This window comes from Puma concolor, chromosome E4, assembly GCF_028749965.1.
Source record: "Puma concolor isolate L17-30 chromosome E4, mPumCon1.1.hap2, whole genome shotgun sequence".
NCBI lineage: Eukaryota > Metazoa > Chordata > Mammalia > Carnivora > Felidae > Puma > Puma concolor.
This window is the reverse complement of record NC_141683.1, coordinates 70,946,429-70,967,590: the sequence shown is the minus strand read 5'-3', so window position 1 is coordinate 70,967,590 and position 21,162 is coordinate 70,946,429. Positions and strand designations below refer to the sequence as shown.

The 21,162-nt window shown below is 38.9% G+C and overlaps 1 protein-coding gene and 1 pseudogene across 10 annotated transcripts in view; one reads left to right on the top strand and one right to left on the bottom strand.

Moving 5' to 3' along the window:
* LOC147572807 (ankyrin repeat domain-containing protein 26-like) overlaps nucleotides 1-21,162 on the top strand; it is a 626,452-nt gene that overhangs the window by 246,573 nt on the left and 358,717 nt on the right. For 7 of the 10 annotated variants that reach the window (XR_015245799.1, XR_015245800.1, XR_015245802.1 and 4 more), the window contains 3 exons: nucleotides 17,108-17,321; nucleotides 19,149-19,326; nucleotides 19,558-19,695. The exons of the other annotated variants lie outside the window; for them this stretch is intronic. The gene's annotated coding sequence lies outside the window, so the exon portion shown is untranslated. The remainder of the gene's footprint in view (nucleotides 1-17,107; nucleotides 17,322-19,148; nucleotides 19,327-19,557; nucleotides 19,696-21,162) is intronic. 10 annotated transcript variants of the gene reach the window in all.
* On the bottom strand, nucleotides 10,523-13,169 carry LOC147572812 (endoplasmic reticulum disulfide reductase DNAJC10-like; annotated as a pseudogene).

Sequence of the window (21,162 nt, the reverse complement as noted above, 5' to 3'; positions counted from 1 at the left end):
AAGCTTTTCTTCCATTTCTTCGTTCAACAGCTGGAAAAGAATCGGTATTAACTTTGCTTTAAATGTCTTGTAGAATTCCCGTGGGAAGACTTCTGGCCCAGGACTCATATTTGTTGGGAGATTTTTGATAACTGATTAAATTTCTTCGCTGGTTATGGGTGTGTTCAAATTTTCTATTTCTTCCCATTTGAGTTTGGGTAATGTGTAGTTGTCTAGGTATGTGTCCATTTCTTCCGGGTTGTCCAGTTTGTTGCCATATACATTTTCGTAGTATTCTCTAATACTTGTATTTCTGTGGTGTTGATTGAGACCTCTCCTTTTTCATTCGTGATTTTATCTATTTGGATTCTCTTTTCTTTTTGAGAAAGCTGGCTCGGGGGTTATCAAGTTCATGTATTCTTTTAAAAAAAAAAACAGCTCTTAGATTCATTGATCTGTTCTACTATTTTATGTTTGTTTGTTTTTTGGGGTTTTTCTTTTGGATTCTGTAGTGTTTATTTCTGCTCTAATCTTTATTATTTCTTCTAATGGCTGTAGGGTTTCTTTGCTGTTCTTTTTCTAGTTTCTTTAGGTGTGAGGTTCGATTTTGTATTTCGGATTGTTCTTATTTCTTCAGAAAGGCCAGGATGGCGATGTGTTTTCCTTTTAGGGCTCCCTTTGCTGCATCCCGAAGGGGTTGGACTGTCATGTTTTCATTTTCATTTGCCTGCATGTATATTTTTTATTTTTTTCTTTCATCGTCTGGTTGACCCATTCTTTCTCCAGTAGGATGTTCTTCAACCTCCATGCATTTAGAGGCTTCCCAAACTTTTTCTTTTGTTTGATTTCAAGTTTCATAGTGTTGTGATCTGAAAATACGCATGGAATGATCTCCGTTCTTTTATATTTATGGAGGGCTGTTTTGTGACCCTCTGTGTGATCTGTTTTGGAGAATGTTCCATGTGCACTTGAGACGACTGTGTATTCTGCTGCTGTTGGATGAAAAGTTCAGAATAGATCTGTCAAATACATCTGGTTCAGTGTATCATTCAGGGCCTTTGTTTCATTACCGATTTTGTGCCTAGGTGATCTGTCCATTGTTGTTAGGGAGTATTAAAGTCACCTACAATTTCCATATGATTATCAACATGATTGCTTATGTTTGTGATTAATCAATGTATATATTTGGGGACTCTCAAGTTGGGGGCACCAACATTTACAACTGGTAGCTCTTCTTGATGGATAGATCCCTTAATTATGTATAATGCCCTTCGCCATCTCTTGTTAGAGACTTTAGTTTAAAATCTCATTTGTCTGATCTAAGTATGGCTACCCCAGCTTTCTTTTGACTTCCAGTACCATAATACATGGTACTCTATCCCCTAACCTTCAATAAAATGGTGTCCTCCTGTCTCAAATAAGTCTCTTGTAGACAGCATATAGATGGATATTGTTTTTTTTTTTTTTAATCCATTCAGATACGCTATGTGTTTTGATAAGGGCATTTAGTCCCTTCACATTCAGAGTGATTATTTAAAGATACGGATGTCATGTCATTGTGTTGTCTGGAGCTTTCATGCTGGTGGTGATGTTTCTGGTCCTTTGTAGCCTTGACAACATTCCACTCACAGAGTCTCCTTAGGATCTCCTGCAGGGCTGGTTTAGTGGTCATGAGCTCTTGTAGTTTTTGGTTTTCTGGGAAAGCCTATCTCTCCTTCTATTCTGAATGACATCGTTGCTGGAGAAAGGATTCTTAGCAGCATATTTTCCTATTCAACACATGGACTTTTTCCTACCATCGCCTCCTGGCCTGCCAAGTTTCAGCGGGCAGGTCTGCTACTACCCATATGTGTCTACCCTTGTAGGTTAAGGCCCGTTTGTCCCTTGCTGCTTTCAGAATTCTCTTTTCTCTTTGTATCTTGCCACTTTCACTATGATATGCTGTGGAGATGACCTATTCTTGTTGAATCTGAAGGGAGTTGTCTGTGCCTTCTGGATTTGGATGTCTGCTTCCTTCTCCAGATTAGGGAAGTTCTCACCTATAATTTGTTCAAGTAAACCATCTTCCCTTTTCTCTCTCTCTCTCTCTCTCTCTCTCTCTCTCTCTCTCTCTGTCTCTCTCTTATGCTGGAACTCTTATGATCCGGATAAATATTACATTTCATCGAATCACTTAGTTTTCTAATACTCCCCTCATGGTCTAATATTTTCTTATCACCCTTTTTCTTGGCTTCGTCATTTTCCATACTTTCATCTTCTATGTCACTTATTCCCCCTCTGTTTCCTCCATCTTTGCTGTTACTGCATCTAGTTTATTTTGCATCTTATTTACAGTATTTATTAATTGCTATGACTATGTCTTAGTTCCTTGATCCCTGCAGCAATAGATTCTCTGCTGTCTTCCATGCTTTTTTGTAAGCTCAGCTGTTAATCTTACAACTATTATTCTAAATTCTTGAACCGATATATTGTTTATATCTGTTTTGAGCAATTCTCTAGCTCTCATTTCTTCCTGGAGTTTCTTTTGAGGAGAATTCTTCCATTTCATCAGTGTTCAATACTTTATGTGTGTTCCTAGTTGTCATGTGTCCTGCACCTGTGAGCACTACTATTTTAAAAAGGGGTCATATACTATCCAGGGCCTGGCCCTTCAACAGGTATCTTTGGAGTGTGTTTCATGCTCTCTGTTGTGACTCTGGTTGCTTTATTTCCCTACTCATATTGTTGGGTTGGCCATTCCAGCAGGTGTGCTTAGATTTGTTCATAATGTAACCTTGGAAAAGAATTTAAACAGTGGGGGGGTGATGGAAGATGCCTTATCTCAAACAAAGTGAGAAATGACAGGGGCAAAGGAAAAGAGAAGAAGACAAAAAATTGACCAGGCAGAGAATCAGAGAAACTATACAACTTAATCCAGGCAGTGAAGAGAGAGAGAGAGAGAAAGAGAAAGAGAAAGAGAAAGAGAAAGAGAAAGAGAAAGAGAAAGAGAAAGGAAAATAAGAAGGAGATACAGAAGGTGCAGAAAGAATAGATTAAAAATCTCCATGACCTGGCAAGTTGTCCCCATGGCCCCCTGGAGATGTTTGTGTCATGCTGTAGCCCGGATTCCTAGATTTCCACATCTTCTTGCCTCACTGCTGTGTTTGAGGGATGTGGTCATTTCAGGTACCCCTACTTCTCTGCCATGTTGACACCCCCCCCCCCTGTTTAATGTAGTGTTAGACTTGATTTGTGGATGGTTTCTTCAGAAATTGTGCTCCCATGCTTATGACAGAATTTTATTTCTTATAGTATCTTTGTCTAGTTTTGGTTTCAGGTAATGGTAGCCTTATAGAATGAGGTGAGAAATATTTCTCCTCTCCATTTTTGGGAGAGACTTTGTGTAGAATAGATAACATTTCTTCCTAAAATGTTGGATGAATTTACTAGTGTAGCCACTTGGCCCTGGAATTGTTTTCTGTGGAAAGATCTTTATCTAAGACTTTGGTTTCTTTTTTACATATAGAGTTAGTTAGCTTATCAGTTCTTTTTTTCCTTTATTTTATTTTATTTTTTTATTTTATTTAAGTTCACTTTATTTCATTTCACTTCATTTCACTTCATTTCATTTTATTTCATTTCACTTCATTTCATTTCATTTCATTTCATTTCAGTAATCTTTACACCCAACATGGGGCTTGAACTCACAATCCAGAGATCAAGGGTCACATGCTCTACCAACTGAGCCAGCCAGGCACCCTTTATTTTTGATTGAGCTTTGATCATTTCTGTCTTTCACGGGATTTACCCACTGCATCTGAGTTGTCAAATTAATTATATAAAGTTCATAATATTACTTTGTTATTTTTTAGTATCTGTGAATCTCCAGTAATGTTGGTTAAATTACTAATCTCTGATATATTGTTAATACTTCCCTTGTTTCTCTTCATTTTGGGATCAGTCTTGGTAGAAATTGATCCCTTTTTTCACCTCCTGAAAGCATTTGGTTTCATAGATTATTCTCTATTGTTTTTCTGCTTTCTTTCATGTGATTTATGTCTTTGAGTTGTATTAGTTCCTTTCTTCGGCTTGGTTTGTGTTTAATTTGTTTTCCTTTTCTAGTTTCAAAAGGTGGAACCCGATGTCATAAATTTCAGACCTTTCTTCTTCCTCATCCTCTTCTTCCTCTTCTTTTTCCTCTCCTTCTTCCTCCTCTCCTTCTTTCTTCTTCTTCTTCTTCTTCTTCTTCTTCTTCTTCTTCTTCTTCTTCTTCTCTCTTTCCCGCCCTGTCTCCCTCTCCCTCTCCTCCTTCTCTCCTCTTCCCCTTCCTCTTTCCTCCTCCTCCTCCTCTTCTTCTTCTTCTTCTTGTTCTTCTTCTTCTTCATCTTCTTCTTCTTCTCCCTTTCCCTCTCCATCTCCATCTCCCTCTCCTCCTTCACTCCTCTTCCTCTTCCTCCTCTGTCCTCTTCCTCCTCCTCTTTCCTCCTCCTCCTCCTCCTCTTCTGCTCGTCCACCTTCCCTCCTAGTTCTTCTTCTTCTTCTTCTTCTTCTTCTTCTTCTTCTTCTTCTTCTTCCTCTTCTTCTCCCTTTCCCTCTCCATCTCCCTCTCCTATTCCTCCTTCCCTCATTTTCTTCCTCCTCTTTCCTCTTCCTCCTTCCTCCTCCTCCTTCTTCCTTCTTCTTCCTCCTCCTCCTCTTCCTTTCTTCTTCTTCTTCTTCTTCTTCTTCTTCTTCTTCTTCTTCTTCTTCTTCTAGATGCTGTAGAAATCTATTGGCATTATTTTACCAAAATTTTTCTCAATTGTGAAAAATTAAAATCAGTTCTTCAACCTTTAGAAAGAAAAAAGAAGAAAATCTCTTTATTATAATACACCATGAAAATAGGTTATCAACTTGCCACATTGTGTGTGTGTGTGTATGTGTTGTGTGTATGTGTGTGTTTTTTTTAACGAAAGCATGGTGAAGAATTCTTTCATATACTGCCGAATTGGATTTGCTAGTATCTTGTTAAGAATTTTGGCATCCATGCATATCAGGAATATTGGCCTGTCATTCTCCTTTTTAATGGGGTCTCTATCTGTGTTGGGAATCAAGGTAATGCTAGCCTCATAGAAAGAGTCCGGAAGCTTTTCTTCCATTTCTTTGTTCAACAGCTGGAAAAGAATCGGTATTAACTTTGCTTTAAATGTCTTGTAGAATTCCCGTGGGAAGACTTCTGGCCCAGGACTCATATTTGTTGGGAGATTTTTGATAACTGATTGAATTTCTTCGCCGGTTATGGGTCTCTTCAAATTTTCTATTTCTTCCCATTTGAGTTTGGGTAATGTGTGGTTGTCTAGGTATGTGTCCATTTCTTCCGGGTTGTCCAGTTTGTTGGCATATACATTTTCGTAGTATTCTCTAATACTTGTATTTCTGTGGTGTTGATTGAGACCTCTCCTTTTTCATTCATGATTTTATCTATTTGGATTCTCTTTTCTTTTTGAGAAGCTGGCTAGGGGGTTATCAAGTTTATGTATTCTTTTTAAAAAAAACAGCTCTTAGATTCATTGATCTGTTCTACTATTTTTTTTGTTTGTTTGTTTGTTTTTAAGGGTTTTTCTTTTGGATTCTATAGTGTTTATTTCTGCTCTAATCTTTATTATTTCTTCTAATGGTTGTAGGGTTTCTTTGCTGTTCTTTTTCTAGTTTCTTTAGGTGTGAGCTTCGATTTTGTATTTCGGATTGTTCTTATTTCTTGAGAAAGGCCTGGATGGCGATATGTTTTCCTTTTAGGGCTGCCTTTGCTGCATCCCGAAGGGGTTGGACTGTCATGTTTTCATTTTCATTTGCCTGCATGTATGTTTTTAATTTTTTCTTTCATCGTCTGGTTGACCCATTCTTTCTCCAGTAGGATGTTCTTCAACCTCCATGCATTTAGAGGCTTCCCAAACTTTTTCTTTTGTTTGATTTCAAGTTTCATAGTGTTGTGATCTGAAAATACGCATGGAATGATCTCCGTTCTTTTATATTTATGGAGGGCTGTTTTGTGACCCACTGTGTGATCTGTTTTGGAGAATGTTCCACGTGCACTCGAGAAGAATGTGTATTCTGCTGCTGTTGGATGAAAAGTTCTGAATAGATCTGTCAAAAACATCTGGTCCAGCGTATCATTCAGGGCCTTTGTTTCTTTACCGATTTTGTGCCTAGGTGATCTGTCCATTGTTGTTAGGGAGTATTTAAGTCACCTACACTCTCCATATGATTATCAATAAGAATGCTTTCGTTTGTGATTAGTCTATGTATATATTTGGGGGCTCTCAAGTTGGGGGCACCAACATTTACAACTGGTAGCTCTTCTTGATGGATAGATCCCTTAATTATGATATAATGCCCTTCGCCATCTCTTGTTAGAGTCTTTGGTTTAAAATCTCATTTGTCTGATCTAAGTATGGCTACCCCAGCTTTCTTTTGACTTCCAGTACCATAATACATGGTACTCTATCCCCTAACCTTCAATAAAATGGTGTCCTCCTGTCTCAAATAAGTCTCTTGTAGACAGCATATAGATGGATATTGTTTTTTTTTTTTTAATCCATTCAGATACGCTATGTGTTTTGATAAGGGCATTTAGTCCCTTCACATTCAGAGTGATTATTTAAAGATACGGATGTCATGTCATTGTGTTGTCTGGAGCTTTCATGCTGGTGGTGATGTTTCTGGTCCTTTGTAGCCTTGACAACATTCCACTCACAGAGTCTCCTTAGGATCTCCTGCAGGGCTGGTTTAGTGGTCATGAGCTCTTGTAGTTTTTGGTTTTCTGGGAAAGCCTATCTCTCCTTCTATTCTGAATGACATCGTTGCTGGAGAAAGGATTCTTAGCAGCATATTTTCCTATTCAACACATGGACTTTTTCCTACCATCGCCTCCTGGCCTGCCAAGTTTCAGCGGGCAGGTCTGCTACTACCCATATGTGTCTACCCTTGTAGGTTAAGGCCCGTTTGTCCCTTGCTGCTTTCAGAATTCTCTTTTCTCTTTGTATCTTGCCACTTTCACTATGATATGCTGTGGAGATGACCTATTCTTGTTGAATCTGAAGGGAGTTGTCTGTGCCTTCTGGATTTGGATGTCTGCTTCCTTCTCCAGATTAGGGAAGTTCTCACCTATAATTTGTTCAAGTAAACCATCTTCCCTTTTCTCTCTCTCTCTCTCTCTCTCTCTCTCTCTCTCTGTCTCTCTCTTATGCTGGAACTCTTATGATCCGGATAAATATTACATTTCATCGAATCACTTAGTTTTCTAATACTCCCCTCATGGTCTAATATTTTCTTATCACCCTTTTTCTTGGCTTCGTCATTTTCCATACTTTCATCTTCTATGTCACTTATTCCCCCTCTGTTTCCTCCATCTTTGCTGTTACTGCATCTAGTTTATTTTGCATCTTATTTACAGTATTTATTAATTGCTATGACTATGTCTTAGTTCCTTGATCCCTGCAGCAATAGATTCTCTGCTGTCTTCCATGCTTTTTTGTAAGCTCAGCTGTTAATCTTACAACTGTTATTCTAAATTCTTGAACCGATATATTGTTTATATCTGTTTTGAGCAATTCTCTAGCTCTCATTTCTTCCTGGAGTTTCTTTTGAGGAGAATTCTTCCATTTCATCAGTGTTCAATACTTTATGTGTGTTCCTAGTTGTCATGTGTCCTGCACCTGTGAGCACTACTATTTTAAAAAGGGGTCATATACTATCCAGGGCCTGGCCCTTCAACAGGTATCTTTGGAGTGTGTTTCATGCTCTCTGTTGTGACTCTGGTTGCTTTATTTCCCTACTCATATTGTTGGGTTGGCCATTCCAGCAGGTGTGCTTAGATTTGTTCATAATGTAACCTTGGAAAAGAATTTAAACAGTGGGGGGGTGATGGAAGATGCCTTATCTCAAACAAAGTGAGAAATGACAGGGGCAAAGGAAAAGAGAAGAAGACAAAAAATTGACCAGGCAGAGAATCAGAGAAACTATACAACTTAATCCAGGCAGTGAAGAGAGAGAGAGAGAGAGAGAGAGAGAGAGAGAGAGAGAGAGAGAGAGAGAAAGGAAAATAAGAAGGAGATACAGAAGGTGCAGAAAGAATAGATTAAAAATCTCCATGACCTGGCAAGTTGTCCCCATGGCCCCCTGGAGATGTTTGTGACACGCTGTAGCCCAGATTCCTAGATTTCCACATCTTCTTGCCTCACTACTGTGTTTGAGGGATGTGGTCACTTCAGGTTCCCCTACTTCTCTGCCATGTTGACACACCCCCCTCTTCAATGTAGTGTTAGACTTGATTTGTGGATGGTTTCTTCAGAAATTGTGCTCCCATGCTTATGACAGAATTTTATTTCTTGTAGTATCTTTGTCTAGTTTTGGTTTCAGGTAATGCTAGCCTTATAGAATGAGGTGAGAATTATTTCTCCTCTCCATTTTTGGGAGAGACTTTGTGTAGAATAGATAACATTTCTTCCTAAAATGTTGGATGAATTTACTAGTGTAGCCACTTGGCCCTGGAATTGTTTTCTGTGGAAAGATCTTTATCTAAGACTTTTGTTTATTTTATACATATAGAGTTAGTTAGTTTATCTGTTCTTTTTTCCTTTATTTTATTTTATTTTTTTTATTTCATTTCATTTCACTTCATTTCATTTCACTTCATTTCACTTCATTTCATTTCATTTCATTTCACTTCATTTCATTTCAGTAATCTTTACACCCAACATGGGGCTTGAACACACAATCCAGAGATCAAGAGTCACATGTTCTACCAACTGAGCCAGCCAGGCACCCTTCACTCTTGATTGAGCTTTGATAATTTCTGTCTTTCACGGAATTTACCCACTGCATCTGAGTTGTCAAATTAATTATATAAAGTTCATAATATTACTTTGTTATTTTTTTAGTCTGTGAATTTCCAGTAATGTTAGTTACATTACTAATTTCTGATATATTGTTAATACTTCCGTTGTTTCTCTTCATTTTGGGATCAGTCTTGGTAGAAATTTATCCTTTTTTCACCTCCTGAAAACATTTGGTTTCATTGATTATTCTCTATCGTTTTTCTGCATTCTTTCATGTGATTTTTATCTTTATTAGTTCCTTTCTTCTGCTTGGTTTGGGTTTAATTTGTTTTCCTTTTCTAGTTTCAAAAGGTGGAACCCAATGTCATAGATTTCAGACCTTTCTTCTTCCTCATCCTCTTCAGCCTCTTCTTCTTTTTCCTCTCCTTCTTCTTCCTCTCCTTCTTCCTTCTCCTCCCTCCTACTCCTCCTCTCCTCCTCCTCCTTCTCCTCCTCCTCCTCCCCCTCCCCTTCTTCTTTTCTTCTTCTTCTTCTTCTTCTTCTTCTTCTTCTCCCTTTCCCACTCTGTCTCCCTCTCCCTCTCCTCCTTCTCTCCACTTCCCCTTCTTCTTTCCTCCTCCTCCTCTTCTTCTCTTCTTCTCCTTCTCCTTCCTCTTCTTCGTCTTCTTCTTCTGCTCCCTTTCTCTCTCCATCTCCCTGTCCTCCTTCCCTCCTCTTCCTCCTTCCTCTTCCTCTTCTGTTTTATTCTGCCTCCTATTTCCTCCTCCTCCTCCTCTTCTTCTGCTCCTCCTCCTTCCCTCCTCGTTCTCCTTGTTCTTCTTCTCTCTTCTTCTTCTTCTTCTTCTTCTTCTTCTTCTTCTTCTTCTCCCTTTCCCTCTCCATCTCCCTGTCCTCCTTCCCTCCTCTTCCTCCTTCCTCCTCCTCCTCTGTCTTCTTGCACCTCCTCTATGCTCCTCCTCCTCCTCCTCTTCTTCTGCTCCCCCTCCTTCCCTCCTCGTTCTTCTTCTTCTTCTTCTTCTTCTTCTTCTTCTTCTTCTTCTAGATACTGTAGAAATCTATTGGCAGTTTTTTATCAAAATTTTTCTCAATTGTGAAAAATTAAAATCAGTTCTTCAACCTTTAGAAAGAAAAAAAAAGAAAATCTCTTTATTATAATACACCATGAAAATAGGCTATCTGCTTGCCACATTGTGTGTGTGTGTGTGGGGGGTGTGGTTTTTTTTAATTACACTATGGCCACAATCCATTTCACACAATTTTTCAGACAGGTAAATAAATACCTAATTATTTCCTTTCAGGCCAGCCACAAAACTTTAAGGAATAGACCCTAGACATGTATGTACTTGACAGAGCAGGCTCCTGGTTGAGCCAGGCAGTTTTAGTATCATTTCCAGGGGTCAGCAATCTATGGCCCGTGGACTGAATGTGGCTTGGCTTGTTTGTGTATGGCCCTGAGGTAAGAAAAGTTTTAGATTTTTTAAAGGGTTGTAAACAAAGCAAAAACAAAGTACTGTGTGACAAAAGTATATGGTCTACAAAGGTTAAAATATTTACAGTTTGACCTTTTACAGAAAAAGCTTGCAGTCCCTTCATTTATACCAATGTTGTACAGAATTCAGACGGTGCAATTACAATTCCGAGATAATGTTGCTTTATTGTGACCCAGAATGTAGCAACATCCTACAAAGATGTTCCTCTGATGTCATGGGTTACAATTCCTTTTCTCTTTTTTCTTCATCTTCACATCATTAAAATTCATCCTCATCTCTCTCTCCATGAGTGTGGAGATTTTTTAATTTTTCATTTAGTAAGGCAGCGATTGCTTTTGCATCTCTGGCATCTATTTGCTCTCCCCAAATGTTTCTCTTTGCTTTTTCATAGGGATAACATTTAACAGTCGGATAGGCTCTGATGCCAGCTTTCTGGCATGTCTGAGCCGAAGCCTGACAGTCTATTTTTCCAGCTTTCACTTTTCCTTTCATCGTCTTAGCCAAGAGCTTAAACTCTGGAGCAAAATTTTGGCAAGGTCCACACCAAGGAGCATAGAATTCAATCACCCGGTGATTTTTCCCTTGTATAACTTTTTCATCGAAAGTCTGAGTCATCAGATTTGTGGATGCTTGAGGTCGAAATCCCGTGCCCCAAATCTCTCTTCTAGCCATTGTAACTGTGATACTGAAAAGCTTTATTTGGTTTTGGGGGGGGGGGGAATCTTATCTCAGGGTATCTCTGAACATTTTCTTGGGCACAAAAAGAATGTTACTTTTGGCAGTCTATAGTGCCCACAGTAACTGTCCAGTTAGTGTCCAGGCCATTCTTTTCCATTCTGGCATTAGGACTTGACATGGATGACACCATGGGAGTAGAAGTCAACCATCCAGACTTCATCATAGTTTCTTTGTTTAGCTAGTTCATTGAAAGTGGTGGGTGTCAGGGAGGTCGCTGAAGGTTCCTAAGATCCTCTATGAATTCCAAGATCTGTTGTTCAGCAGAGTGATGTCCTTCTTATTCATGAACCTCGGATTGGTTGAATACAACTGTTGTTGGATCCGCCTGAATGTTATACGTGTTACAGGGTCTCTCGTGAACCGTACCATCTAGTGTACCAAACTGAAGCTGACCACGCAGATGCTTTGATGCTTTTTGTAACTCTGGCAATAAAGCTTGACATGGTGGACACCATGGCACAAACAAATCAACAAGCCATGGTTCCTGTCATCAGCAGGAACATTTTCAGGTCCAAGTGTGGCAACGTGAGAATTACCACTTTCTTTGGCAAAGGCTAGTATATCATATAGAATCTTCTTTCCATGATGAATTTCATATTCTTTGGTTCCTTGTCCTTTAAATACTGCTAGACATGGCTGAAATACAGAGAGATTACTACAGATGTCTGGTGCAGAGGGACAGTCAGCCTTGCCAACTTGAATTGTTCACTTTTGAGTAGAGTTTTTAGTTCCCTCAACTCAAGATCATTTGGATTTTCATGTTTTCCAAAACTAAACGATAAGAGCCACAGATGATGAGCCAATCGATCTGTTAGTGTATTTGCCAAAAGTAGCTCAAAATCTGGAAGACTATGCGTGATTTCCAAATACATTTCGAGCATCCAATGAATTAAGGAACAAAACGCTGCTTTTCTCTCTGTTATTTAATGTGGCGCCAGAGGAAAACAGGCAGTAGTACTTGTGATAATATCCAGACTTTTACAAAGTTTGTCCTGGGTGGCACAGTCCATCCATCCTACATTAGCCAGACCATCCAACATGCCCCTGAGCCTGAGTCGTGTCTATGAAGTTAAACAATCTCCTCCTTTGCAACAAAAAGTGATCAGCTGGCCAATACCAGCAGCAAAAGCAGTTTCTATGGAGTGAACACAATTTCCTGTCCATAATTCCATCACTGGGTTTCTAACGTGCTGCATGGCGAAACTCACCAAACTTTCCTTTGATCTGTCCCCGTGATATTTCACTGTGGCCGTTCCAGACCTAAAAAGGAAGAGGCTGGGAGATCCATTGACTGCTTTCATTTGGCAAAACATTCTATCATCACCACAGTTAACAGCACCAATTCAAAGTAATCCATCTACTTCTTTAACACAGTCTCTCCATGTGGGAGCTAATTCATGGCAGTGTGAACATCCTGGGGAGTAAAAGTTCACAAACCACAGTTCTCCAGAATGAACAGCAGCATCCACTTCTCTTCTATTCAATGTCATGCTTTCAAGATCATCATCATAAATACCAAAATCATAACGATCATAATCCCAGCTTTCATACAGGCCACCTTCTGGATCAAGTGCAAATCCCTTTTCTCCGTATTAGTCATACTTTTCCCACAGATCTTCATCTTTGAGTACTTCATATGCTCTATTTATTTTTGAAAATCACTCTGAACGTTAGGATTATTCATTTGGTTGGTTGGTTGGTTATTTATTTATTTATTTATTTATTTAGTGTTTATTTACTTTTGAGAGAGACAGAGACGGAATGCAAGTGGGTTAGGGGCAGAGAGTGTGGGAGACACAGAGTCCAAAGCAGGCCCCTGGTCTGAGCCATCAGCACAGAGCCCGACGCGGGGCTCTAACCCACGACCTGTGAGATCATGACCCGAGCAAGCGGAAGTTGGACGCTCAACTGACTGAGCCACCCAGGCGCCCTGGGTTATTCGTTTTGTTTTTTTTGTTTGTGTGTTTGTTTTTTATCAGATTGTAGCTTCAATGCCAACTTCGTGAAAGCTTGTCTGATCTCTCTACTGTTTGCAGTCCTGGATACTCCAAGTAAACTGTAAAAATCCTGATCTGTTCCCACGAAAATGGCCATATACACTATTAGGAAACAGAATGACCGATTTCAGGTCCCGGAGGTAGTCATTTTCGTTGAAGCAGACTCCCATTCTTTCTCTGATACAAGTTCTGATGAAAGTGAACATTCAGATATACAGCTGGTACCAACTGAGAGAATATGCAGGTTTGAGAACTTGTGTTCACGTTACTCCAAGAGCGAATCAAGCACCATGAAATTTTCTCCCAAAATGTCAATCTGTGTAGGCTCAGTAATCTCCACTTCCTCAGATCACAAAAGATATCAAAATACTTTGAGGAATCTAACCTTCTTAACATTCTGTTTCTCCTTTCTTCCTTGAATCCTAAGTGTCTAAATCTTCTCCTTACCTGCGAATGGTCTCTGGCTCATTTCTAACTCCTTGTCATGCAACCAAAACATACGTTTGTAAAGTATAGCGGTGGAGAGTAACAAATATTCAGACTAAAATAAGCAACCAGAGGAAAATCGAGAACACATTGTCCAATACCACCATGGGACAAGTGGTTCTCCTAGGGGTACTTCTCAGCGTGGGTGTGGTGGACTTGATCTGCGCCAAGCGTCAGGGCCAGGTAGAAACTGCCGGTAAACGCAATAGGAAGGATTTCTGGCTGCCATCAGCCCAGAATAGGATGTGGGGAGAGGGGAAGGATGGGGACATCCCATGAGAGAGACTGCTGGCATATGAAGTCTCCGGCAAGACTAGGGTGAAAAGAGCCTGAGTAACTGAGGCTTAAGTGTGAGAAAGGGTCGCAAGAAGCTGGGAAGCGAAGTCGGAAGAAGGGTGATGATGTAGGTAGTGAGAAAAAGATGGGGAGCTAGAACACAAAACCCATGGCAGGGGCGGAGAGGAAGGGAGGGGAGACAGGTGCAGAGGCATTGGGCTCTCCCTTCCAGAAGGACCATGCCTCTGCCACCACCGCCGCCTCCCGCTCCAGCAGAACCCGGGCCCGGCCTATGCCCACCTCAGTGTAGGGGGGTCTCCTCCTACAGCTACTCCCCCACCTTCAATTCCCAGCATTGGCGGACCCCGCCCCCACCCACCCAAGTGCCTGCTGTGCGCTGTGAACAAAGCACCTGCTCTCCAGCCACTGCCAGGGTGGGGCGGGGCAGGGCAGGGTGCCTTGGGAAGCTGGGGGAGGAGCCACAAAGGCAGCAAGGAGCACCGCACTTCCCTCTTCCTTTTTAATGTATACATTCAGTGCTATCAGTCTTCATGTGAGTGCTACTAAAGCAGGACTCTACAAATTCTACTATGTTTTCATTTTCATTCAGTTCAGAATCCTTTCTAATTTTTTTTTCTTTTTTCATTACTTCTTTGACCCAGGGGATATTTCGATGTGTTCTGTAGTTCACAAATAGTTGAGTATTTTCCAGAGATATTTTTGTGCTTGATTTCTGATTTGATTGCTTTGTGGTCAGGGAACACACTATTATGACTTCAGGCCTCTTGACTTCTTCCTTTTATTAAGATTTATTTTTGACCCAGAACATAGTCTTTTTTGGTAAGTGTTCCATAGATCCTTGAGAAGAATAGTGGCGGCCAAGTCTACTATGCCCTTGCTGATGTTGAGCGTGTTGAAATATCAGACTATAATTGTGAATTTGCCTATTTCTCTTTTCAGTTTTATCAATTTTTGCTTCATGTACTTTGAAGCTATTAACAGATACATGAACATTTAAGATTGCTCTTAATTGACCCTTTTATGATTATACAATGACCTGTTGTTTATTGCTGGTAATATTTTTTTTTTTTTTTTGCTTGAAACTGTTTTGTCTGCTATTCATAGAGCCACTCTAGCTCAGCCTTCTTTGGTCAAGTGTTAGTGTGGTATATCATATTCCTGTCTTTCGAACAAATTTCTGTCTTGACATTTAAAGTGCATTTTGTATAGGTGGCATACAGTTGAGTCTTCCTTTTTTATCCATTCTGACAGTCTGCGTTTTAGTTGAGGCTTTTAGACCGTTTTCATTTACAGTGATGTTTTTTTTTCAATATATGAAATTTATTGTCAAATTGGTTTCCATACAACACCCAGTGCTCATCCCAAAAGGTGCCCTCCTCAATACCCATCACCCACCCTCCCCTCCCTCCCACCCCCCCATTAACCCTCAGTTTGTTCTCAGTTTTTAAGAGTCTCTTATGCTTTGGCTCTCTCCCACTCTAACCTCTTTTTTTCTTTTTTCCTTCCCTTCCCCCGTGGGTTTATGTTAAGTTTCTCAGGATCCACATAAGACTGAAAACATATGGTATCTGTCTTTCTCTGTATGGCTTATTTCACTTAGCATCACACTCTCCAGTTCCATCCACGTTGCTACAAATGGCCATTTACTGTGATTTTTGAGATAGTTGATTTGAATATGTCATCATGCTGTTTGACTTGCATTTGTCCTATCTGCTCCTTGTTCCCGTTCTCTTCTTTTTCCGCTTTCTTTTAATCGAGTAATTTTTATGATTCAGTTTTATCCATTTATTTATTTATTCATGTATTCATTTATTCATGTATTCATTTATTCACCTATTTATTTAGGCTTCCTAGCTAGAACTTTTCAGTTTTGCTGCTTTAGTGGTTGGTTTAGGGTTTATAGTCTATGGCTTCAGCATCACAGTCTCCCTTCCAGTAATGTTATACCACATCGCATAGAGTTTAGGCAAATCACAAGAGTTGACTTCCATTTCTTCTTTCCTAGACAGATCCTTCCTGGGTCAGTGGGATTATAGTTTTCATGAAGTTTAGGAAGATTTGGGCCATTTTTTTCCTGCCACTTTCCCCTGCCTCTTTGGGCAATTGTGTATTTCCCACTTGAAGTTTTCTCCCAGGTTTCCAATGTTAAACTTCAGTCTTTTTTTGTGATGTCTAATATGTGTTTATTCCTACCCATCGTATTGTTCCTGGCTAACATAATTTACATCTCTGTAAGTGCTATTTGGTTTTTAAAACAATAGCTTCTATGCCTCTAGTTATCTTTCCATGCTTTGTTTTGGAGATATAGTTAAGTTACTTACAAACAGTTGGATCCTTTAGTCTTGCTCTTACGAATTATTGGATGAATCCAGAGTGGTGATCAGCCTAAGGCAAATTATGAGTTTTTCGATCTTAGCTAATGTGAATAGATACTGTCCCTCGTGCTGTGGGAGCACCAGGCAGTGTTTCCTCTACTCTTTTCAGAATTTTTTTCCCTTGATGACTTCCTTCCATGTATGCACTGGTTGTTCCTCTGCTGAATAGCCAAAGGGGACCCTGTGCAGATGCCCAGGGTTCTTTCTGTGCCCTGCTTTCTCCTCTCCTGGATGCTGACCTGTCATCTCTATCTGCCTTGACTTCACCAGACTCTCAGTTTTGCCACCACGACTCAAGGAGTCTGGTGAAATCTCCTTAAATAATTTATTTATCTTGTTTCGTAGCCTGAAAACTCTCTCAAGGCAGTGAGTTTGGGCCTGTGTTAGGCTAACGTGTTTTGTTTTCAGGGATCATTGTCCTCAATTGTCTGAAGTTCTGCATCTTGAAAATCATGTTAAAATTGTATTTTGTCTGTTTTGTTTTTGCTTGCTTCAGGTAGGAAGATCAATCAGTACGTGTTACCCCATCTTGGCCAGAAGCAGATTACAGTGAAACTTCGGCACATGCTCTAGACTGTCGAGAGTGCTTGTCTTCCTCCTTTGCTTAACTGTCTCCTGCTCATCCTTCATTCCTCAGTATATTTATCTCTTCCTCAGGGACATCTATCTTCCTTGGGCCCAATCTAGATCAAGTTATGATCACAGAACTCTGTCTTCTAATAGGAACTATCTGAATTTAGAATTACCATTTGAGTTGTCTTGCTCCTTCACTAGACTTTAAGCTAATCGATAGCCAGGGGTCTTCTCTATTGCAATTGTAGAGCTGAGTATAACATCTTCCATTGAAGGTATATATTTACTCAATGTGTGAATGAGTGAATTGAAGATGCACAGGCCTGTATATGCAAAAAGTACTCATCTATTTTATTTCTGTTTCTTCTCTGATGCAGATTCTGCTGGCGTCTTGAAAATCCAAGATATACGTGTTTCCTATGAGAAATTAAGGAAACTTAACAAAAATCACTGTAAACTTCTTATGGGAAAAATGACAAAAATGGACAAAATGGTTAGTGCACTACAAAACGAGCTACAGGAAGCCAAAGACATGATATCATGGTTAGAACATCAAAAAGTAGAATGGGAACGTGAATTCTGCAGTTTGAGGTACAGCATCTTGGTTTTAAGGAAATATTTCAACTGTTTCCTTTTATACTACAGATGTGTAGGGGCAGTTTTGTAATTGCTGACTTACCTTATGGGATTTTCCTGGAAAGAATACTTGTTTAGTGTTGTGAGGTGTGCGATTCTTGGCAATAACACAGCAAGTTCTTAACAGTGAATACTTCTAATACTTTAATGTATATTCCAAATCACAATTTTAATGGCCATATGAAAGTCCACCATAGTCCAAGAAACATCATTATTTAAGAGATTGAATTCTGCTTGTTTTTCATCTTTCAGTATTTTAATTGATGCTGTCAGGAATGTCTTTTATATAAATCTGTTTCTACATGTCTGGTTACTTGCTTGGAGTCAATTCTTCAATATAATGTAATCTGGTTAAAGTATAAAAATTTTTAAAAAGATCTTTGATCCATATTTTTAAATTGTTCTCAGGAAAGTTTATATTACTTTCTGTACCTACCAACAGAGTATAAAATGGTCATTTTTCTCAAGACAGTAAAATTCGCCAAAATTGATTCCGTTTGCTTCTTAACATGCAGGTGTTAAAAGGTAAAGTGGGGGTGCCTGGGTGGCTCAGCTGGTTAAGCATCTGGCTTCGGCTCAGGTGATGATCTCGTGAGTTTGAGCCTTGCTTTGGGTGGGCTCGAGCCCTGCTTTGGGTGAGCACGAGCCCCACTTCGGATGAGCTCCTCTTCTCTCACTCTGTCTCTCCCTCTCTGTCTGCCCCTCGTGGGATTCTGTCTCTCTTTCCCTCTCTCCACCCTCACTCACTTGTGTCATCTCTCTCTCAATAAAAAATTTAAACAAAGTAAAATGGGGGCGCCTGAGTGGCTCAGTCAGTCAAGCGTCCGACTTTGGCTCAGGTCATGATCTCAGGGTTCGTGAGTTCGAGCCCCACATCGAGCTGTGTGTTGTCAGTGCAGAGCCCACTTCAGATTTTCTGCCTCCCTCTCTCTCTCTCTCTGCCCCCCCTTTGTATGCATGGGCTCTCCCTTTCTCTCTCAAAAATGAATAAACATTAACAAAAAAGTAATACGGAAAGTGGTTACTGAGAAGTTTTTTCAGCATCTCTGTCATAGGTAGATAAAATTAATTCAAAAGTGTATGCTGAAAGGTCATATTACTCTTTATTGTTTACTTAATTAATACGTATCCTGTGTTGTTCTAGAAGGGATGTTTAAGTGATTCATAAAGTAGGTAATCATCAACAAGGTAAGTTGCAAGTGTTGTGGAAGAAGAAACAAAAGGTATAGGCAACAGATATTCGACTCGTCAGCGTAGTCTTGGATGACAGTAATCTGCACGTGTATGTTGTGTAAACAACATCCACAGGTGCTCTCTTTCACTGCACATCTTTTTGGAGGTACCTGTAAGGTTTTGTCAAGTGGAAATTTTATTTCCAGTGAATTGATACACTTGCTTATAAACAGCAACTTCTCTTTTTAATGAGAAACTGAATTATCTGTCCTATGGAGGAATAATTATACCTGTGGGAAAGGGGGTAATTTTCAACTCTAACTTTCCTGAATAATTTCAAACTTTCTTTCCTACAACATCTACCAGAGTTATTACTGACTAAAACTAACGAAGTTGCATAATGCTTTCTCCTGGCTTCTTTTCAACTGTATATATGGTTTGGAAGAGATTGAAGTGACAAATTAAAAACATGAGCCTTACAAGGAAAACAATTGGAGAACATAGAAATTTTTCATTTGGATAATAAGCCAACTTATGTGGAACCGTATCATAAAATGAACTTTTTATGTCTAACAAAACAAATTTTAAAAGAAGCACATGTAATTGCAGATGTACCTTAAAACAAGAAGAAGAAGAAGAAAGAAGAAATGCTGATATGTTATATGAAAATATTAGGGAAAAGTTAAGAAGAAAAGAAGAAGAATATAAGAAAGAAGTTGAAACAAAACAACAAGTTGAACTCGCTCTTAGAATGCTAAACACAGAATTGAAGGCCACAAAAAATCAGGTAAATCAGTTTTTGATAAAAACTGTATTTCCATTTATATTACATAGTGTAATATTATACATATATATTTTATAGTATCCCTTTGACTCAATATATATTATTTAGGTTTAAAATAAATTAAAACATGGGATTATGTTCTTTTGAACATTTTTTTTAAAGTTCTCCTCTTCAGCTTTTGACCTTCTTTTTTTAACGGTATGAGACCAGAATCATAATGAAATGTGTCTCCAGGTTGTAGAAGAGCACAGTGACACTCAGTGGCAACTTTCTCCAGAACAGAAGGCCAGAGTCTTACAAGATGGAAGCCTAAACAATCTCTTTTGCAAGCAAAAGGAGCTAGAAATGGCTCATAAGAAAACTAATTCTAAGGTATCTTCTTTAGTTATTTTGAAGTACATGTGTGTATGTATTTGTATACATTCTATTTTTTAGTTATTATTACTTTTTTCTCCGTGTGTGTGTGTGTATATATATACATATGTGTGTGTGTGTATATGTGTATATATATGTGTATATATATATATATATATATATATATATATATATGTATGTACATATGAAACTGAACTCTGTTCATCATGGAAACTATAGAGGATTTTAAAAGCACATATATTTTGTGGAGGGTCATGGGGGACGGTGGCATTTTTGCTTCATTGGATAAAATAATATTCTTGATTAAATGCATTGTCTGCAACAACTAGTGACATTCATAATGTCCTCGTCCAAAGGAGAGGCTTTTATTACTTTCTGTAGGAATTGATGAGCTTTCCCTAATCTCAAAACTATTGCTACTAGCAACATGTGTTTTAGTTTTGAACAGTTACTTCACTGCCTTGATATATTAATAGTTTAGGTGAATACTTCCGCTAATGGACAGGAGGACAAGTGTAGCCAGTTCACTGATCATATTTTCGGTATCAAGTCTCCTACTTTTGAGAAAAGTAACACTTTTGCTTCAAGTAGCATCCTATTTCATTACAAGGAACTTTTGATAACAATGGTATGCTGTGGTATATACTTAATGATAATTTATTGATAGGTATTTTATTCCTAATAAAATAGCTGAGTGTATTTCCCCTCTTTTATATTTATTACTGTTTTCAACATGAAGAGGAAATGCAAGTTATTGCAGCAGTAAATAATCTCATGGTTTTCTAAGAGATGTATAAATTTCACCTTATTTCCTATGAGTATTTTGAAATACAAGACTTCTTTCGTACTTGTGTATTTACACTAGAGAAGTGGCAGCGGTTGGTGCAAGAGCACTAGTTGTGGAGTGAGAAGACCTGGGGAGAGTCCTGCAGCTCACCGTTTTAATCTCTCCACTCTAGAATTGTGATAACCAAATGAGTTCATTGATGTATGTAGAAGTGTTTCTATTATAGTACAGTGCCTACATTTTTCAGTTATCAATAGATATAATTCTTATAACTGACTATAGAAATGGTAGCAAAGTAGATATCTATGAAATATTCTCAGGAAAGAAGAATTTTAGGAAATTTAATCTGTCCGAGTATATGCAGAGCTAAGGATTTTACTGTGGGGTCGCTGTGTTCGATATCTACTGTAAAGTCAATTTTTAAGTATAGTCAGATTTATTAATCTATTATTTTAGGCCTTCTGGTTTGTTGTAAGTCAGAGAAAGGCTTTTCCAATTCTGAGATTCTGAACACTTTTCTCACAAATTCTTTTTTACTTTCATGCCTTCATTATCTTCAGTTAAAGTTCTGAACTTTTGGGAACTTATGCTTGTCTAAAATTTGAGATTTGGAGCCAATGTTATTTTTTTCCAGTTGGATATTCACTTACTGTAACCTTGCTTCCTTCCTTCCTTCC